The sequence below is a fragment of the Stenella coeruleoalba genome (assembly GCF_951394435.1).
Source record: "Stenella coeruleoalba genome assembly, chromosome: 1".
Classification (NCBI taxonomy): domain Eukaryota; kingdom Metazoa; phylum Chordata; class Mammalia; order Artiodactyla; family Delphinidae; genus Stenella; species Stenella coeruleoalba.
This window is the reverse complement of record NC_137169.1, coordinates 30,915,960-30,934,595: the sequence shown is the minus strand read 5'-3', so window position 1 is coordinate 30,934,595 and position 18,636 is coordinate 30,915,960.

Sequence of the window (18,636 nt, the reverse complement as noted above, 5' to 3'; positions counted from 1 at the left end):
GGAGCAATTATACTCCAGTAAAGTTTTAAAAAAAAGAACAAAAATCATGGACTTCTTTATTTAATGGAAGCCCAAAATGTACAACAAATGTGAATGGAGTTTCTCTGGGTGAAGGGAAAGTGCGATATAAAGACCCTCCCTGCCCAAGCTGGTTTTCCATGGGTTTTTTGGAACCTCTGGGCTCTGGGTGCATCCTTTAAAACCAAGAAAATTATGCCTGAAGGAATGTCATTCACATCCTGAATTCCTCTTCACACTGTGATCAGGCAACATGTGTCATTTCATTACTTCATTCCTTTAAATGTGCTGGTTGACGATATCTGTTGCCTTCATTTTCATGCTTCTTCTCCCTCTCAATCTGGAGGCTTCATCCATTGTCTTTCATTGATTTACACCCAAACCCCCTCTTAACCTCTTCAGAGAGATTGATTCCTAATTTCTGATGTCCAAAGTTCTTCCTGCAGGGAGATTTATGGACACTCAGTAGAGATGCTGCTACCTCTAGGGCTCCAAAGGTTCATATACGCCCCCACCTACTACAGCATCTGGAGTTTCAAACACGAGGGACAAACCTAAGGTCTTCCTTTCCTTTTTGCAGCCCGCTACAAGGTCAGGCGCAAGGTAAGCAGTCAATAAATATTTGCTGAATGAGAGATTTTCTTAGGGAAAAGAGAGAGTCAGAAGACCTGTATTTAAGTCTTGACTCATCTGTGTGACTCTGGGTAAGTCCACTTAACCTCTGAGCCTCAGTTTCCTCATCTGTAAAGTAGGAATATGTATCTCATATAAGGCTGATGTAAGGAGTAAATGAGGTAAGATAGAAAGTCCTTTGTAAAAAAAAAAAAAAGAATTCTCTGTAAACTGTAATGGATGTGCACAAGAGAACTGTTGTTATTACATCCATAGGGGCCAACTTTGGCCTGGTGAGCCTCCTGGGCTCACTTCTGGGGCTGAACAACAGGGATGGATTCATATGCAGAAAACATTTGCTAATTGTCTGGTTTGAATAATTATCCAGGGATCCTGGAAACAGCCCTTTCCACCATCAAACTGTCACATCTGCAACCGACCTTTAAGCAATCTGAGTGGGGGTAATTACAAAGGGCTCGTTTTCTCTAAATATAGCTGTTCCCCAGCTAAAGGTCAGCTCCAGGGAGCACAGTTTGATAATTGCATGTGGTTTGATAATGAATTGGGGCAAAAATTCCCAGGGCTGCAGTCAGCAGTTTCCTCTTACAAGGACCAGGGTGTGGGTGCCCTGATGGGAAGGACCTGGCTTTCTGACACCAGCTGGAGAAACTCAACGCTCCCATTTTATCAAATTTCCAGCCATAAAGTGATATCATTTATGGGAATTGTATTGAAAATTGTATTGTAATTGTAAATTACATTGCATTGGAAAATTGTATTGTATTTGTATTATAATTGTATTGAAAACTTTTGTAGGGGGTGGGGTTAGCCCTCCTGCCCCTGGGGTCCCAGAGTCCTGTAGATTCCGGTGCTCTGATGTGGTCTACTGCTTGTTTTGTAGCTGCGTGACTCACTTCTCCAGCGGGAGACCACTAAACTCAAACACAGGAAGGTCTAAGATTAGAGAAGACCTGGGTGTGAGGCCTGGCCCTTGAGGGGATGGAGGGGCTTTGGACAAACCACTTCCTTCACTGAGCTCAACTTCCATCATTTATAAAATGGGGCTTGTGAATGACTGTCTTGCCTGACAGGACAGATCATGGGGAGATCCGATAAAGAAATAACTGGGAAAGTGCTTTGCAAGCATCAAAGTCCTCAGTAGATGCTGGAGGAGGTCAAGACAAACTCACTCTACCTCCTTACCTTGGTCTTAAGCTCCTCTGGGGTGGCCTCATACTTCTCTTGCAACTGTCCCCTCTCCTCACTTTCTCTCTCCCCATCTGGTGCTTAAATTCAATAAAAAATTGAGGGAAGGGAATTGAAATAAAAGAGGGAGAATAGGAGAATTAAACTGAAGGCAGGTGACTACCCTGCAGAATGTGAGGCTTGGTGGCTGCAGTCTGAGGGCCAAAAGCCCCACCTCATGTTCCCTTTTTCTTCACTAGACCCATGCTCCACTCCCACCTCTCTTCTACCTCCAGCCCCAGGCTTCTTTTTAAGTATGTATCATAGGTCCAGAAAAATTTCTCCTATGCACCTGTTGTTGGTTGAATGGTGGTCCCCAAAAGACATGTGACCCAGAATCTGTGAATGTGATCCTATTTGAATAAAGAGTCTTACAGCTGCAATTAAGCTAAGGCTCTGAAGATGAGATCATCCTGGATTATCCAGGTGAGCCCTAAATACAATGACAAGTATTCTTTTAAGAAGAGGAGAAGACATAGACGGAACTGGAGAGCACACACAGTGGAAGGTCAGACAAAGATGGAAGCAGAGGTTGGAGTGATGCAGCCACAAGCCAAGGAATGCCTGGAGCCACCAGAAGCTGGAAGAGGCAAGGAAGGATTCTTCTCTAGAGCCTTCATAGAGTGTGGCCTGCTGACTCCTTGATTTCAAGCTTCTGGCCTCCACAACTATGAGAGAATAAATTTGTGTTGTTTTAAGCAAAAAAAAAAAAAAAATCCCAGTTCTATTGCTTACAGTACCTGGAAAAGCACCTCCTCCTTTTGTTTAAGCAATGATAAGGTTTAATAGAGTTGGGCTGCAATATCCCAGTTACCAGCAGGTGTCACCATTGAGCACACAATGTGCTCATTCATTCAACATGTTTATTGAGACTGCTGGGTACGAGGCCCCCTTCTAGGCATTTCAGGTTCAATAGTGAACAAAACAGACAACATCCCTGCCCTCATGAATAAGGACAATGACTAAACACTTAGATATATAATGCAATGTCAGACAATGATGAATGCTAGTGAGAAAGGGCAGGCTAAGAGGATAGAGGCTGAATAGGGGGTGAGAGCTATTTTAGATAGGGTGGCAAAGGAAGGCCTCTGAGAAGGTGACATAAAAAAGCTTAAGGTCACAGCTGGCATGTCTAGCCATTCACGTGTGTAAGGCATAGTTCCTTAAAAGCTTTTTTTTCTATTACTAAATTGAATTTTTTTTTTTTTTACGATTAGCTATTTTATTTTATTTTTTTGGCCACTGCTGTGTGGTATCTTAGTTCCCCGACCAGGGATCAAACCCGTGTCCCCTAAGGTGGAAGTGCGGAGTCTTAATCACCAAACAGCCAGGGAAGTCCCTAAACTGAATTTTTGCCTCCGAACTCTTATTTCATAGAGCTTGAGGGGGTAGAAATCAACCTCAGTCTTCCTTTGGGATTTCCTCTCCCAGGGAAGAGTTGCCTGGGCTCTTAGGCAGAGCCTAAGCATTGGGGTGGAGGGTGAAGGAATAGGCATCTTGCTCCTGGTCATTTGTCCCTACAACACTCTTCTATGGCTTCCTATATGGTCCAGTGGCTTTCTGCAGCTTCCGGGTCATGCTTGAGGTGGGGAATGATTTATGGGCTGTTCACAGTTCTATCTGCCTGGGTGACCCACCTGGAGGGGCTGATGAGAACAGGTGTTACTTCTTCTTCTGTCTGTCTCTCTTTCCTGCCCTGGCGGGGGAGAAGGGGGCAAAGTGGTTTCTATCTGGTCCTCTGAGGATGGGCTAGAGAGTAAAACTCAGCTGTCTTCCTGCTCCTGTCCAGGATGCTTGTCCGGGCCCTGAGAAATCCTCTTCCCCTGTGAAACACAAAGACCAGAGCCATTTGCAGGTTATCTGTTTTTGCCCGGCTGTATCTCTCCCCTGAGGCAGCAACCATGGTGCTGACGACTTGCTTGGGGGTGGAAGTAAGCTGGGAAAATACAGGGGAGCAAAGCCACAGACTGGATAGTTCGTATCTCAAAATATCATCTCAGCCACACCTGTTACACAAATTCCAGCCTTCCTTCATCGCATCTCCAAGTTCAACATTTTGTGTGTCACGTGTACTTGAAACGAAGGTCACGGGACAGCTGTGCATGTGTGCCCATTGTTCAGATCCACGCCTGCTTCCCCTAACGTAAGTCTGGTTTCTGCTGGTTAAAGGGTGGAAAAAATGAAGTATTATTAACAGTTTTTCTTTCTGCCCTAAATGGACAGTGGTGCTGCCAAGCAAAAGGCAACACAAACATCTCACTAGCTTTCCGGTGACTTGGAAACTCTTGTCTAAAAATACGGACAAGCAGGAGTGTGAAGGAGTGTGTAGGGGGGCTGTCCCCATGGTTCTCCACAGTCAGGACACCTGGGACCACTTGTGGGAAACACACCAACGTGTCCCTGCTCAGAGCCTCTTTGAAAATAAGGTCCCCTCGCACCCCAGGGTTTACGGGAAACCTCTCAGCAGATGTGGGCAGTTTTCTCCAAGCCCTTGAAATGGAAGGCAAAGGCAGCTGACTGACAGGGCATCAGAACGTGCAGCAAGGGATTGTTGGGCAGCCTGGACCAGTTAGCTGCCTTCTGCCCCTCGGCTCTCGGCAGTGGTCCCCGAGGGTTTGGTGGGGAGCTGCTGGCCCTGGCGTGCTTGACACCCAACTGGTGCTCATTCAGCAGCTGACCGGCCAGCCTGCTCCCTTCCAGCTGCTCAGCAGCCGTGTCAGCCGGCAGCCCCGAGAACAGAGGGTGCTCACTGGGTGCTGAGACTCAGCTGCTTCTCCATCAGCCCTTGTACAGGCCTGGGCTTTCTTGGCCGAGCTCCTGTCCCTGGTTCTGTCACCAGCTCATCCTCTCTGGGAAAATGCCATTCCCCTCAATAGAAACAGACGAGCTGGCCCAGAAGCTTCTGCCAGGACTCTTGAAGAGTCCAAGTCAGGACAGAGTCACGGTCAGTAGAGGGATGGCCTTGGGGCCATTGGGTTCCCTGGGGTGTCGGGAAAGCACTGAGGTGGGAGGCCGGAGCCCTGTCACTGACCCTCTGTGGCGCTTTTTCTTTCTTGGGCCTCAGTTTCCCCATCTGCACATAAGGGGTCCAGTGAGAGGCCCCGTAGGCCCCCTTCCCAGCCTGGTGTGGAGTCTCTGGACCGGGACTCTGGGGCGTCTGGCAGATCCTGTCTGTGAGGTGGGCTGTGAACGGCTTGGGATGCTCAGACATCTGAGTCCTTCTGGAGCCCTGTGAGACTCTGGATCTGGAGGGTGAGGGCCTGAGCCTGCCCCCTTGAAGACTGGGTTCTCCAGGACAAGTCAGGATACCTGGGGCCCAGATACTGGGCCTGCAAATCCAGATGCTCAAGTTGTTCTATTGTTTCAATGATTCCAGGGAGGTCACAGGGTCACAGTGGGGTCACATGTGCTCTCTGGAAGGAACCGCAGCCCCACCCCCCATTCCCACGGCAGCTCCAGATGTGCACAGAGTCACAGCCTCGGTGTTGGGCTCACTGCTCATCTCAGGTGCGCCAGGCTGTCCCGCTGCAAACGTAGGAATGGGTGTCCTGGCGGGAACTTGAATGACGCTGTCTTTGTTGCTCCAATTCCTTAGTCCCTCCCCAGGTTAGAATGACACATCCCCGCCCTTTGTCGTGGGACTCTGCTGTTTCTGCAACCACAGCGGGCAGTGTATATTTCTCCGCCCCATTGGTGGTCAGCGAACAGGGTCAGATGACTTGCTTTGGCCTTTGGAATATGGAGAGCAGTGATCATATGCCGGCTTGGAGCTGAGACCTAGGTCACATCCCTGTTTCTCCTCAGCCCTTCTTGTGCCCCTGTCATCTGCTATGGAAAGAACATGCTCTGTGCAGCTGCTGCCCCTTCAGCCTGGGCCCCAGAATGCAACACGCCCGGGAGACTTGAACCCAACCCCGAGCCTGGGTCCAGCCTGGTCTGTGTGAACTCACTGTAGATCAGCCAAACCTAGGTTGACCATAGACCCACGAATCTGCAAAGAAATGTGTGTGTGGTAAACCGCTGAGATTTTGAGGTTGCTTGTGACAAAGAACTGACTAATATACCAACGAAGGTGAGAAACCGCCAGGAAAGGGCCGAGGATGAGCACCCTGCAGGTGTCCAGGGGCCGGGTGTGATAGAGAACCCATCACACCATCAAGGCCAGGGGCAGCAGGATGCCCTGTCTCAGGGCAGGCCAATCATGGGTACCCCAGGGGCTGCCTTCTTCCACCATCCAGGCCACCCCTAGCTTCAGAGGGACCTCACGAGCCTAAATGTCCTGAACTGTTTTTTTCAGAACATCCCTAAGGTGAGGCCTGAAAGTAGCGGACACTACTGTATCCACGTAATACGCTATGACCAAACGTGGTCAGAGGGGAAGAGGGAAGAAACAAAACCCCCAGGACCGCCAGGAGTATCTGGGATGATCGTGGAAGAGTTAAGGTCCGTGTTGATTTGGAAGCCTGGCCAGCAAATTTACTCACTGCTGAGATTCAGGAATGATGCTGAAACAGGGAACATGATTCCTAGTCAGTTTAACGGGACTACAGATGACTCTTCCCTGGGAATCTGTGGCACTGAGAGAATTGCTGTCATTGCAGGCACTTGGCAGAGAAATCAGGCGCCTGCTTCTAGTCCCTTAGGCTGCATCCCCTGGGGACCTCCAGTTCAGCGACTTGGTTCCCTGAGCTGAGCCGACCCCTTTGCGGCTGTTGGTCACAGCCTGTCTGCATGTGGCTTGAATTTGGGTTCGGGGCTTTCTAATTACAGCCTGATTTGTCATTTAAAATATGCACAGAAATTAGGATGCACATGGGATTTTAATTCTAGCATTTCTTTGTGCTTGGAGAGGCAAGGTTTCTGCCTTCTCCCAGGGAAGGCTGCCGAATATGCTACACAAGGGAACCTTGGCTTTTCAGGAGTTTCAATTACTCGGGGAGAAATGGCAACTGGGCCTAAATGTCAGCAATCTTGGTTTCGGTCCTGGCTCTGCCAACAATGTCTGTGCCACTTCGGGCAAGACTGGTCATTGCGTTGCATGTCAGTTTCATTTTCTGAGCCGTGGGGATTATAAAAACCAGGCTTGAAGGGACGTTGTGGAGACCAAATGAGATAATGCAAGTAAATGCTTATCACCACGTCTGGCACCAAGTGCCATGATATTATGGTGTGTGGTACCTATACGGTAGCTTCTGTTTTCGTTACTTTTAATAATAGCAAAGTGCTTAGCATATAGTAAGTATTCCATCAGTAGGTAGAGCTATTATTGTTATTACAATTATTAAAACAGCTCTGATCATGGGCATCTCATGTCTGAAACCCCTCATGAATCCTGCACTCAGAAGTGGTTTTCAAACGTACTGTTTGGTGCCCTAGGAGTTCTGAGGCTGAGTACTTGTCTGTTTGATGTTTAGGAAAGCTGAGGCTCAGAGTGGTACCTAAGTGTCCAAGGTCACTCAGATATGACGTTACAAAGCCAGAAGGCCAAGCTGGTTCCCTCTACACTTCCTCCCAAGGTACCTCCTAGTCCAGGCACACTGAACTTCCCCCTTTTCCTAGAGATCCCAGGCACCTTCATATTTATGCTGCTTTGCACGAATCATTCCCTCGTCTAGAAACCTCTTTCCACTTCGCTGCTTGTCCAAAATACATCCTGGTCTGGGAAGCCCCCCCAAGCCCCTTGGGCAGTCACTGCTTCATGCTGGGTGTCTCTGTCGGAGCCTGATCCTGGGTTGTGAAGGTCTGTCTTTGCATTGGGCTGTGACCCCCAGGTCCCCGGGCCTGGCCCATCTCCTCCCTGTTATCCCAACCTTATCATTGACCAAGTGCAGTACGAGCGATGAATGAATCAAACTGAGGCTGATTCTAGGCTGTTATAAACATGCCAGGAGGGCTTAGGTGAGACCACCTGATCCCTGCCTTACTCACACCCTGAGCTCATATGCTCGAGGGGAGAGTCAGCAGGACAGCCAGAGTCCTGCAGGAACCCAGGTCCTGCACATATGAGCTTTGTGTTAGGCACCACAGTAGGTCTGCCAGATAAAATATAGGATAAATCTCAGCTACTTTCTCCCCTCCCCACTTTTCTTTTAGTATAAGAATGTTCCCATGAAATATTTGGGACTTATACTAAAAATTATTTGGTTTTGATCTGAAATCCAAATGTAACTGGGTGTCCTGTATTTTTATTTGCTGAGTCCGCCAGCCCTCTGACACAGGCACATCTATACACGCTGCCCTGGACAGGCATCCCAGGCACGTCTGCAGACAGTGGTCTCTGAGGCAGCTTCCCCGGGTGTGTCTATGCATGCTAACTCTGGGCATGTATCCATACAGGCCAACTAATTTTCTAACATCATACATTTCATAGATGGCGTCTAAGAGTCCCACTTTTTCCCATTTTAGCATCTCTGTAATGGGGACCCTTCTTTGGGCATGGGTGGCGATGTAGCCATCACTCACTCAGCAAGTGCAGTCTTTGTGGTTATGCTGGGAAGCCTGACTGGACACTAGAAGCCCCTCGGTGGGTCAGTCAACAAAATATTCTGCAACCGTTTGAGGAAGGAAATAAGTTTATTGTTTAAAAACCGTCTGTTGACACCTTCTGGAAAGATCGAGAAAGAGTCAGCATCACAAATGCAAAATGGGTATCCAGCTCAGAAGAAAATCCAGAGATTCTAGTGGAGTGCTCTGTGAAGAAACCCGGCATCATCTACGTTCTTGATGTCTCAGAGGGCAATACTGGGTGGGAAAACACGAACATTGATGACTCTGAGTGAAAACGTGATCCAGAGAGTTGGACCCTGAATAGGAAGGTTAGAAATACCGGAACAATTCATCGCACTCAGAATATTCTTTACACTTATCGTATTCCTTGATATATATTAACAATTAAAGAAGTATTAAATAATACTTTCAACAGTAGAAAGTACACATCTAAGTGATGAGAAAGCATTGTGTCACAGCACTTTTCCTTTCTTATGAATATATGAAACAATGATTCCCTTTACGATCAGTGACATCTTAGATTGGATGAAATACAGGTAGTTGAATTCAGTTAAGCCAGCAGTCAGTAAACCTAGACTAATTGACTTAAATTTAAAGGAACCCAGGAGGGCATGAACCTTTCCCTGGTGAGATGGCCTCTGTGGTGATGGGTCTTTATAGATAGTCATTTTTCAGGAAAATCATGCTCTTTATATGAGGGCTGCATGGGTTGGGGGAGCTAGTGTCATTTTGGAAGGGGCCTTTCTTCATTACGTGGGAGTGTTCTGTGCATTATAGGATGTTGGCATCTTTGGCTTCTACCAAGTTCTCTAGTATCTCCAGTCATGACAGCAACAAAGTCTCCGAAGTCCCCATACGTTCCAGACGCCCCTTGGGGCCAGTGCGACTCCTGGCTGGGTCCACTGGCCTACGGGATGTAGAGGGTTTGACGCAGGCCTGCCGCCTGTTGGCACAGCTCTATCCTCCCTGCTCTGTAGCCTCATGTACTCATCTTCCAAAAAGTCACAGCACTGCCAGGATTATTCAGGTCTGAGGTGTGTGCCCGGCCTGGCTTGGAGGGGCTGGGGGCACAGCCCCGGGCATGTCTGCCTCCCCACCATCAGGCCCCAGCTGGCCTTGGTCTGCCCTGTGTCCTGCCAGGAGCATTTTCTCTGCGTTCCTCAAGGCAGCCTCAGAGAGAGAGCACGTCATCTCCTTTTCATTTACATGGGGATTACTGGAGACCAGAAGAGCGCTTTAAAATGATATAATGTCTCTGCACCTCATCAAACCCTTCCCCGTCCACCAATTTCTGCCTGATTTACAGTTAATACTGCACACTCCCATCACCCTGCCGGAGAAGCGGTGATTATTTCTCCATTGCTATAAAGAATGCAAAGGAGATGGGAAAAATCAGGTGAATTCAGAGAAAGTTTAGTGTAAAAAAATAAAGTGCTGGGGGAGGGGAGGGGGTGTCAGGGAAGGCAGCAGAATAATGGGAGCAAAAGTATTCCTGGAACCAGTTTCAGGGTCAAACGATTCCTCCGGGCCTTGCAGGGGAGCCAGCAGGCGTGGAACTGCTGGTGCACTTGACAGGTGCTCGGGGCCAAGGTTGACGCAGGTCCTGGTGTGGAGGCTCACCTGGACTCATCCCCCCGGGGGTCTGATCTGGATAAAGGACCCCATCAAGGAGTCAGCCCACCCTAAGGGACGGTGAGAGGACTGCCCATCCTCTCCCCTTTCCCCTGGACAAGAGGGTCTGGTGAGCATTTAGGCTTCTGCGTCTCTGAGAAGCAGAAGGTGGCTCTGAATTGAGAGCTCCTGGACGGGGATTCGTATATTCTGCCTGATTTAGCTGGACACTAACAGCCCAAAGGTGGAGTCTGGGCTCACATCTTGGCCCTGATGAGTGCTGGCTGTAAAACCTCGGGCAGTCATTTCACACCCCTAAGCCTCAGTCTTCTCATCTATAAAATGGGATAAACTGGCACATGGTAAATGCTAATCAAAAACAGCTCTGATTGTCTGTATCAAGCAATCAACCAATCAGCGCTCAGCAGCAGACTTGCCCTTGCCATCCTCCAGCTGGTGAGTGCGTGTGACAGTATTCTTTCAAGGTTGTTGCTGTTGTCGGACCTTTGCTGATTTTACCATCAGAGAGCATCATTTGTGATTCTTCAGAGGAAAGCGATACTCTTAAGTCTCCGCATCATCCAACAGTCAGAGAATGATGGAATCCACTGGATCGACTTAGTGGTACCGTAGTAACCCAGTATTTATCTATTGCTGAATCATAAACTACCCTAAAACGTAATGACTTAACACACAGCTGTTTTATTATTTTCTCCTGATTCTTGGTTCTCACTCCGGTCTGAGTGCCTCTGTTCTCCACATGGCCTCTCCACATGGTCAGCTGGGGCATCCTCACAGCAGCACGCTGGCCTCCGTGCAGTCAGACCTCTCACTCAGCGGCTGGCTTCCCCCAGAGCACCCAAAAACAGAAGGTGCCAGGACTTCTTAAAGCCTAGGTTCCGAACTGGCACGTCCACCACATCCTACTGGTTAATAACAGGTCATGGGGCCAACCCAGAATCGAGAGGAGGTAGGTTCACGAGGGCGTTCAACTGAGTGCTTTACTACAGACCGTTCAACTAACAGTTTTTACACCTAGGTCTTTGGTATCATTATTTTTCTTTTTTTCCATAATAGTTTGCCTTTGGATTTTTACTTCTATGGTCACCATTTAGTGCACATGGATCTTTACTGCAAGTAACCTCAAATCAAATCTCTTTCTTTCTTCTTTTTTTTGAATTAGGAAAGAGAACAGTAAGGAAATATGGGTGTTATGTGGTCGTGCCTCTCTGCTTGTCTTCCTGGCTTTCTGGGTCTTGGGCACCTTTTCCTGCTCCTGTAGCTGCTCACGCAATCCATGAGCATCTCTCCCTGTCTCTAGAATCGTCTTTATCTGTACTGATCTCTGTACCTCTCATCTTTGTTCTCTCTGAGACTCTGTTTCTGTGACTGTCTCTATGCCTCTGTATTTCTCTCTTAATCTCTCTGTTCTGTGCACATTTTTGTGTCTTTATTTCTGTTGGACTCTCTGTCGGCCTCTCTGTCTCTCTCTCTCCCTATGAATCTTCTGCTTTTTCGCTCCATCTCCGACCGTCATTTTAGCCAGACACTTGGTCCTGTCGTTGTTGTAAAACGTGACCTTCACACTGGTGTCGACACAGAACTTTACGTTCTGCCTTTGGCTGAGAGTCTAGGGATTTCCTGAGTTGGAGAGGCCCAGCCTGCCCCAGGAGCCTTGCCTTACCTGGAGAAGTTGTCTAGGGATTCCTTTCTTTTCTCTCTTCCCAGCATCTGGCCTCTGGAGCCTGAAAACTGCCTGGATTCCAAAGCCTTGCCAAACCCATAGGGATGATTACCTCTGCCTACGGGGGTCTCTTGGGAAGCAAAGGGATGGAGAGGAGGCAATGGGGGGTGAGGTGGGGGGCAAGGGTAAGGATGTGATGAGAGGATTGGAGACAAATTTCTCTGTCCCAGCCTTTGAGGAGCTGTAAAAGAAATGGAGGTATTTGGTTAGAGGAAGAAGGGCATGCACCCTTCTGCAGGGCTGTCCCAGGATAGAGGGAGCCACGAGGCTGAACAGCTGCTGAGATGGGAACAGGATGGTGAGAGGGATCACATAGGGTTGGGCCTCTCCTCTGCTGTGCTGTGAGTCCAGGAGGATGTGGGTTTTGCCCCACATTCCTCTGTACCCCAGGACCTGGCCTTGTGCTGGGCGCACAGTAGATCAGGAAATACTGAATGCCCTCACTTCTTAACAGCTGTCCAATAGTGGCTTCAGAAGGTGGTGAGTTGCCCATCCCTGAATTTATGCAAGCCGAGGCAGAACAACCAGTGGAACATGGTCTAACCAGCCACCCCTTCAGAAGACAGTATCATCCTGGATTTCCTATTTGGAGATACTCAATTCAGGTGTGGAATTATAAACCAAAGGCCCATTGAAACAAAGCAGGAGGGTTCAGTGTCTGCGCTCTGGCCCTGACCTCACAGCCCTGGCCAAGCGCTCTGTCCCCTCTCCCCAGGACCCTCACTCTGTGGATCCTCCCTCCCTTTTCCCTGGAACCTGCCGGCAGAGGTGGGTTCAGGCTGAGCAGGGCCAGGGTTGAGGCGGGGTGGAAGCAGCCCATACTTCCCAGGCTGCTGGCAGTGGCATCTCTGAGAGGCTCACCTGGAACTGACCTTCCCCTGACCTTGGGCACCAGATCACATGCAGGCTGCACTGGGTTGCACGCAGCATCTTTCCAAACTGCTGCAGGCAGCTTCCAAACCCACCAAAACGAAGGGAGAAATAATTCAGGGTTTAGGGAATGAACGTATCGATCTTTCCACTTTCAAGACTGCTTTTCTGCTGAGTTTCTGAGGAGGCTGGTGCAGAACTGGACTCTGCAGGGAAGCTCCGATAACTTCGGGGCTCCCTAGGTCTCCCACGTGGAACCCTGGCTGGAGGTGGGCTGAGCAGAACAGACCCCGGGGGGGATGTGCACTCCTGGGCACCAACACAGCTGCGGGCACCAACACAGCTACAGACACCAGTGTGTAAATAAGCCAGTGTGCCTGCTTTCAGAACCACTTCCAGCTGCAAGGGCAAATGCTCAAGCTCACACACACACAATGAGAATGTATACCTGCACCCCTGACACACGGGTGTGCGTGGGCACACCTACGCCGACCAGCCCATCCATATGCATGGACACGTGTAAATACACCAGTGCTTGTGTGCACGCCTGCACTTATGAGAGGACACACACACACAAAAAGACACAGCTAGAGGCTCACATGTGCTTATGTTCACAAAGAGCAGGTACACAGGCCCTCAGCAAAAGCCTCACGCAAAGGCAGACCTGCACACGCACCCACCTGCCTACAGGCACTCTGGTGCACCTGCGTGTGTACACCTACGTGCAGCTGTATCCACTAATATACACGCAGTGTGCTGTGTTCATCCACCTCTTCCTCCCTCCTTCCCTCTCTCCTTTCTACAAATGAGTGTCAGATGCAGCACAGCAGAGTGGTGAAGACTCTGGTCCAATTCTAGGACCTGCCACTTTCTAGCTCTGTCTGACCTTGAGCAAGTTATTTACTCTCTCCAGGTATCAGTGTCGTCATCTGTAAAATGGGGATAATGATAGTACCTACCTCGTGGGATTCTTATGTTAATATGTATAAAGCTCTCATGACAGTGCCTAGCACGGGGTGAGCTCCCTTGTGGTTGTCTCCACTACAGGAGCTGAGGAAGAGGTCAGAGAGCACAGGTGGCAACAGAAGTCTCGGGTTCGATTCCTGACATTGTCCTTTAGGCCTCTGTGACTCTGCCCTCAAACTTCAATTCTCTGTGCCTCGGTTTCCTCTCTTGTGACTGGGGATGGGCCGCCTTGGCCTGGCTGCCTCCTGGGGCTCAGGTGAGAGCTGAGCCCCCTTCAGGAGCTGTCAAGTGGTGGTGATGCTTGAGAGGATTTCATCTGGTGGAGGAACCACAGGACCCAGGAGACTCCACTGGAGCCTGGTGGCGGCTTAGGGACAGTCGACCCGTGAGCTGGAGCCCCAGTACCTGGCGTTGTTCTCACCATTCGGGTCACCTACGTGGATCTGGATGGTTGTGTGTGCTGAAGTGCTGCTTGGAAGTGAAAATACCGTGGCTTCCATCGCACGTGGAAGCTTGGAGATTCTCGCAGGAAAGCGCAGCTGCTGGCTCCCTTGGACCCCTGGGGCTCATCCTCCTCTTTGGAGGTGCAGTCGGGGGAGGGGCCGTGGAAAATGCAGTCAGCCAGGTGAGCCAGCGCTATGGGGTGGTCCCTGGGGCCGGCAGAGAGAGAATGTCAGATCATGACATTCACTGAGGAACATTTAGGGTCTCCCATTGGCCTTAGAGGAAACGCCCAACCCCTCCTCTAGGCCTCCAAGGCCCTCTTTCCACCTCACCTCCCTCATTCATTTTGCTCTAGCCAGGCGGCCTTCTTTCTGTTCTGAACCTGCTTCTGTTTCAGGTTTTGTCCCTGCAGGTCTCTGCCTGGAATGCTCTTCTAGACGTGCACAGCTGACTCCTGACCTTTCAAGACTCAGCTCTAATCATCCTCCTCAGGCAGGTCTGCCCTGATGTGCCTGCTCTCACTCTACTCATGGTAATACTTTATTTCCCTTGAATGTAGTGCACTTATCTTTTAAAAATATATTCATTTGCTGCCTGTCTCCCCCTCCTCCCACCCTAGAACATGGACCTTTGAGAGCAGGATCTTCCCAGTGCCTAGCACATAGCAGATGCTCAACTAATACATGCTGTCCAAATAGCTAGCAGACTTACCATTCCTACCCACTGCTGTGTAATTTAGCAGTTCTCAGTGGTAGGATGTACCATGAGGGATTTTCGGTGAAGAATATAGTACCATGGCTGTGGGTGATTTATTAACAACAACAACAAAAAGAGCAGGTTCAAGGTCATCACCATCCTGATAACACTCTCACTTTTTCAAATTCCAACATGGTTCCTGAGTGAAAGAGACAAAGGAGGAGTCACAACCAGGGAATTGGGAATTGTGTCCCCAGTCCCATCCCTACCTCAGCTTTCCAGACCTAATAGCCAGTTAGGTACTGTTAATAAGGATTCAAACTCATATAGTGCTTCAGTGTCTTGAAAACACTTGTGGTATCATCAAAATCTGGGTCTGCATGCCAGACTGTTGTATACAGGTGAACTTGTATATTTGGGAAGATAGAAAGAGGAGGATCCCAGGTGTAGGAGATGGAGCAGTGGCCCCAGAAACCAACCTGCAGACATGAGGGAGAAATACATGCTTGCTGTCATCAGCCACTGAAATTTCGGGCTTAATATGCAGCAGCATCATTACAGCACTAGCTGACTAATACACTGGGCGTGTGAATCTAAGTGTTGTGTTAGGAAGAAAGTTCTTGACCAAATGTCTGTGATGTAAGGTCCAGGGGACCATTTTGGGTGGGGTGACTCTGATGGTATTGCTGGTGTTGGACTCTTCTAATTTGTCTGTCCTTTTAACTTTTAATTAAGTTCTCATCCTAGCATAGGTCCTGGCATACTGTTGGTGCTTAAAAATGATTGCTGAAATAAGGACTGATGAAATGAATGGGTAGCAGGCCTGAACCGTGGTCCCTAAAGTCAGCTGAACGAGAAGTATTACACTTCTTTCTTTTTTAAAAAATTGAGGCATAATTAACATATACATTCTATTAGTTTCAGCTATACAACATAATGATTCGATATTTGTATATATTGCAAAATGATCACACAATAAGTCTAGTTAATGTCCATCATACATAGTTACAGAAATATTTTTCTAGTGATGAGAACTTTTAAGATCTATTCTCTTAGCAACTTTCAAATATGCAATACAGTATTATTAAATATAGTGACCATGCTGCATACATTTCTTATTTTTAAAAAAAATCAGATTAATTTCTAATCGGAGCCCTTCTCCTGGAAGTATGCCTGGGAGGAACCTGGGAGCAAGCCAAGCTCTATCAGAGAAGTCTATCTTCCCTTCCATTTAATTTCCTGCCTCCAAGGACATAGGATGGCCCAGTGGGAAAAACACAAAACTTGAGTCAGGATGATCTGAGTTCAGATCCTGGTTCTGCACTTGCCACTCATGTGACCTTGCATGATTCATCCATTTGTCTCAATGTCTTCACCTGTAAAATGGGACTAATGAGTCCTTCCTCCAAGTGTGAATGTAGGGATCAAAGGGATGATGCAAGGCTCCCAGGGCAGTGCCTGTCATAGGAAAGGGGCCAGGAAATGGCTGTCCTTTGGCTCCCTAAGGTGTCAACCAGGTCACATCATCTTACAAAAGTAGAAAGAACCTCCAATGACAATGGTCATCAGCTCATGGCCCCTCTCATTGGATCTATGACCTCCCCTGTGTCCCCCCATCCAGGTTATCTTGAAGCAAATCCTAAAATCCATATACTTATTTTCTCTTCTCCTGTATATGTTCAAAATTTTACATAATAAAAAGTAACAAAGTGAGGGTGGCAGGAATAGTTTATGCAATGTTCCTGGTACTTAGCAGGGTTTTAAGCCATCCTGGGATGGGGAAGTTCTTCCAAAACAAAGCAACATCTGTAACAGTAAAGAGAGTTAAAGGTGTATATAGTTCAAGAAGGAGTGGGGAATTCCCTGGAGGTTCAGTGGTTAAGACTTGGAGCTTTCACTGCTGGGGCCTTGGCTCAATCCCAGGTTGGGGAACTAAGATCCTGCAAGCCACGAGGCATGGCCTAAATAAATAAATAAAGGCAAACAAAGATTTTCAACAAGCATAACTTAAAAAGTTAATATCACTATTTTCTACTGAGGGCTCTGACAATTCATTAACTCTACCACTTCAATTACAAAATGGGAAATAGCATAAACAATTCACAGAAGATTAAAATACAAAATAGTCAATAAACATGTAAAAAGATGTTCCACTTTACCAGTAATCAAGGAAATTTAAATTAAGACAAAAATAGCATTTTATCCACCAAATCAGCAAAGATTTAAGAAATGGTAATGCTCAATGCCAGCAAGGATGAAGCTAGAGAGCACTCTCATATTCTATTGTAGGTCATTTAAATTGGCATCTCTTTTCTGAAAAACAAGTTGGGACTAGGTATTGAAACCTTAAAATACAAGTTGGGACTATGTATTAAAACCTTAAAAAAAAAAAAAACCCATATCCCTCAGGGCTAGGATTCTGCCTCTAGGAAATACTCAGAAATTCAGGCCAAAAGTTATACACAATGACATTCATTATTTATAATAGAATTTTTTTTTTTTTTTAAAAAAGAGACAACCTAAATATTCCACAGTAAGAGAGTGGTTAAATAAACTGTGGTACATTTTTATGGTACAACATTCCCTAACCGTTAATAATTATATTTTCCAACAATTTTTAATAACATGGAAAAACACTTACTCTCTAATGTTAAATGAGAAAAAGTAGGATACTGAACTATATGTCATCATGCTGTATAATCCCGATTATGTAAATAAATAAATAAATAAACATAATATACATATAGAAGGGTGATCATTGAGGCAGAACAAAAATACTGTAGAGAGATCCTGCAGGTTTTAAAAGTTCCTACCAGTCTCTGGTGTCAAAGACAGAAGTCACCTTGGAAAAATTTTTCTTGGTTTTGGAGGTTCTTTTCTTTTTCTGTTTTTTTTTTTTTTAATTGAAGTATAGTTTATTTACAATGTTGTGTTAATTTCTGCTCTACAGCAAAGAGATTCAGTTATACATATACATACATTCTTTTTTACATTCTTTTCCATTATGGTTTATCACAGGATGTTGAATGGATAAACAACAAAGTCCTACTTTATAGCACAGGGAACTATGTTCAATATCCTGTGATAAACCATAATGGGGGTTCCTTAGTTACACAAATGTAAGACAAGTATCCATTCAGTGGTCTTGGAGGGGGTGGGTGGGTGTAATACTGAGTATGGGGGAAATACCCAAAGGCAATTGATAAAACTCGGAAGTAAACTATTCTATTACTATTATTAATTTTCAGAGGAAAAGACTGTTTCGTGGTCGAGTGGGTACGTCTCTGAGAGAGAACTTTTGGATACTAATAGATTCTTTTTCTTTCTTTTTTTTTTTTTCTTTTAGGGGAAGAACAGTGTGGAAGGCTTGATAGAAGGGTCTAATTCACTCATTCAGTAAGGAATGATTGTCTGCTACACACCAAGCACTGTTCTAACCCTCCGAGAACTGTCAGTCATGATGGAGTCCCAGGTGTCATGGAGGGTTACTCTATTAGGAGAGACAGACAGTAAATCCACACGAGTATAATATATCAGGATGTGATACGCACTATGGAAAAGAAAGAGGGTAAAGGGCTAGGGAATTATGGGGTGGGTGTTATTTTGTGTGTGTGCGTGCGCGTGCGTGCACGCTCGCGTGTGGTGTGTGGGTGCGGTGCTGGTCCAGAACCGGCCATGATGGTAGGTAACTTCTGAACAGAGATCTGAAGGAGGTGAGGGGGTGAGTCATTTGGACGTCTGTAGGGAGGGCATTGCAGGCAGTGGGGACATCAAGGGCAAAGCCCTGAAGATGGGAATGTACTTGAATGATGTGAAGAATAGCAGGGAGGCTGGTATGACCAGAAGGAAGGGGTAAGGGGGAGAGACATGGGAGAGGTGGGGGAGAGAATCGGGGTCAGATCATACAGGCATGATGAGCACTT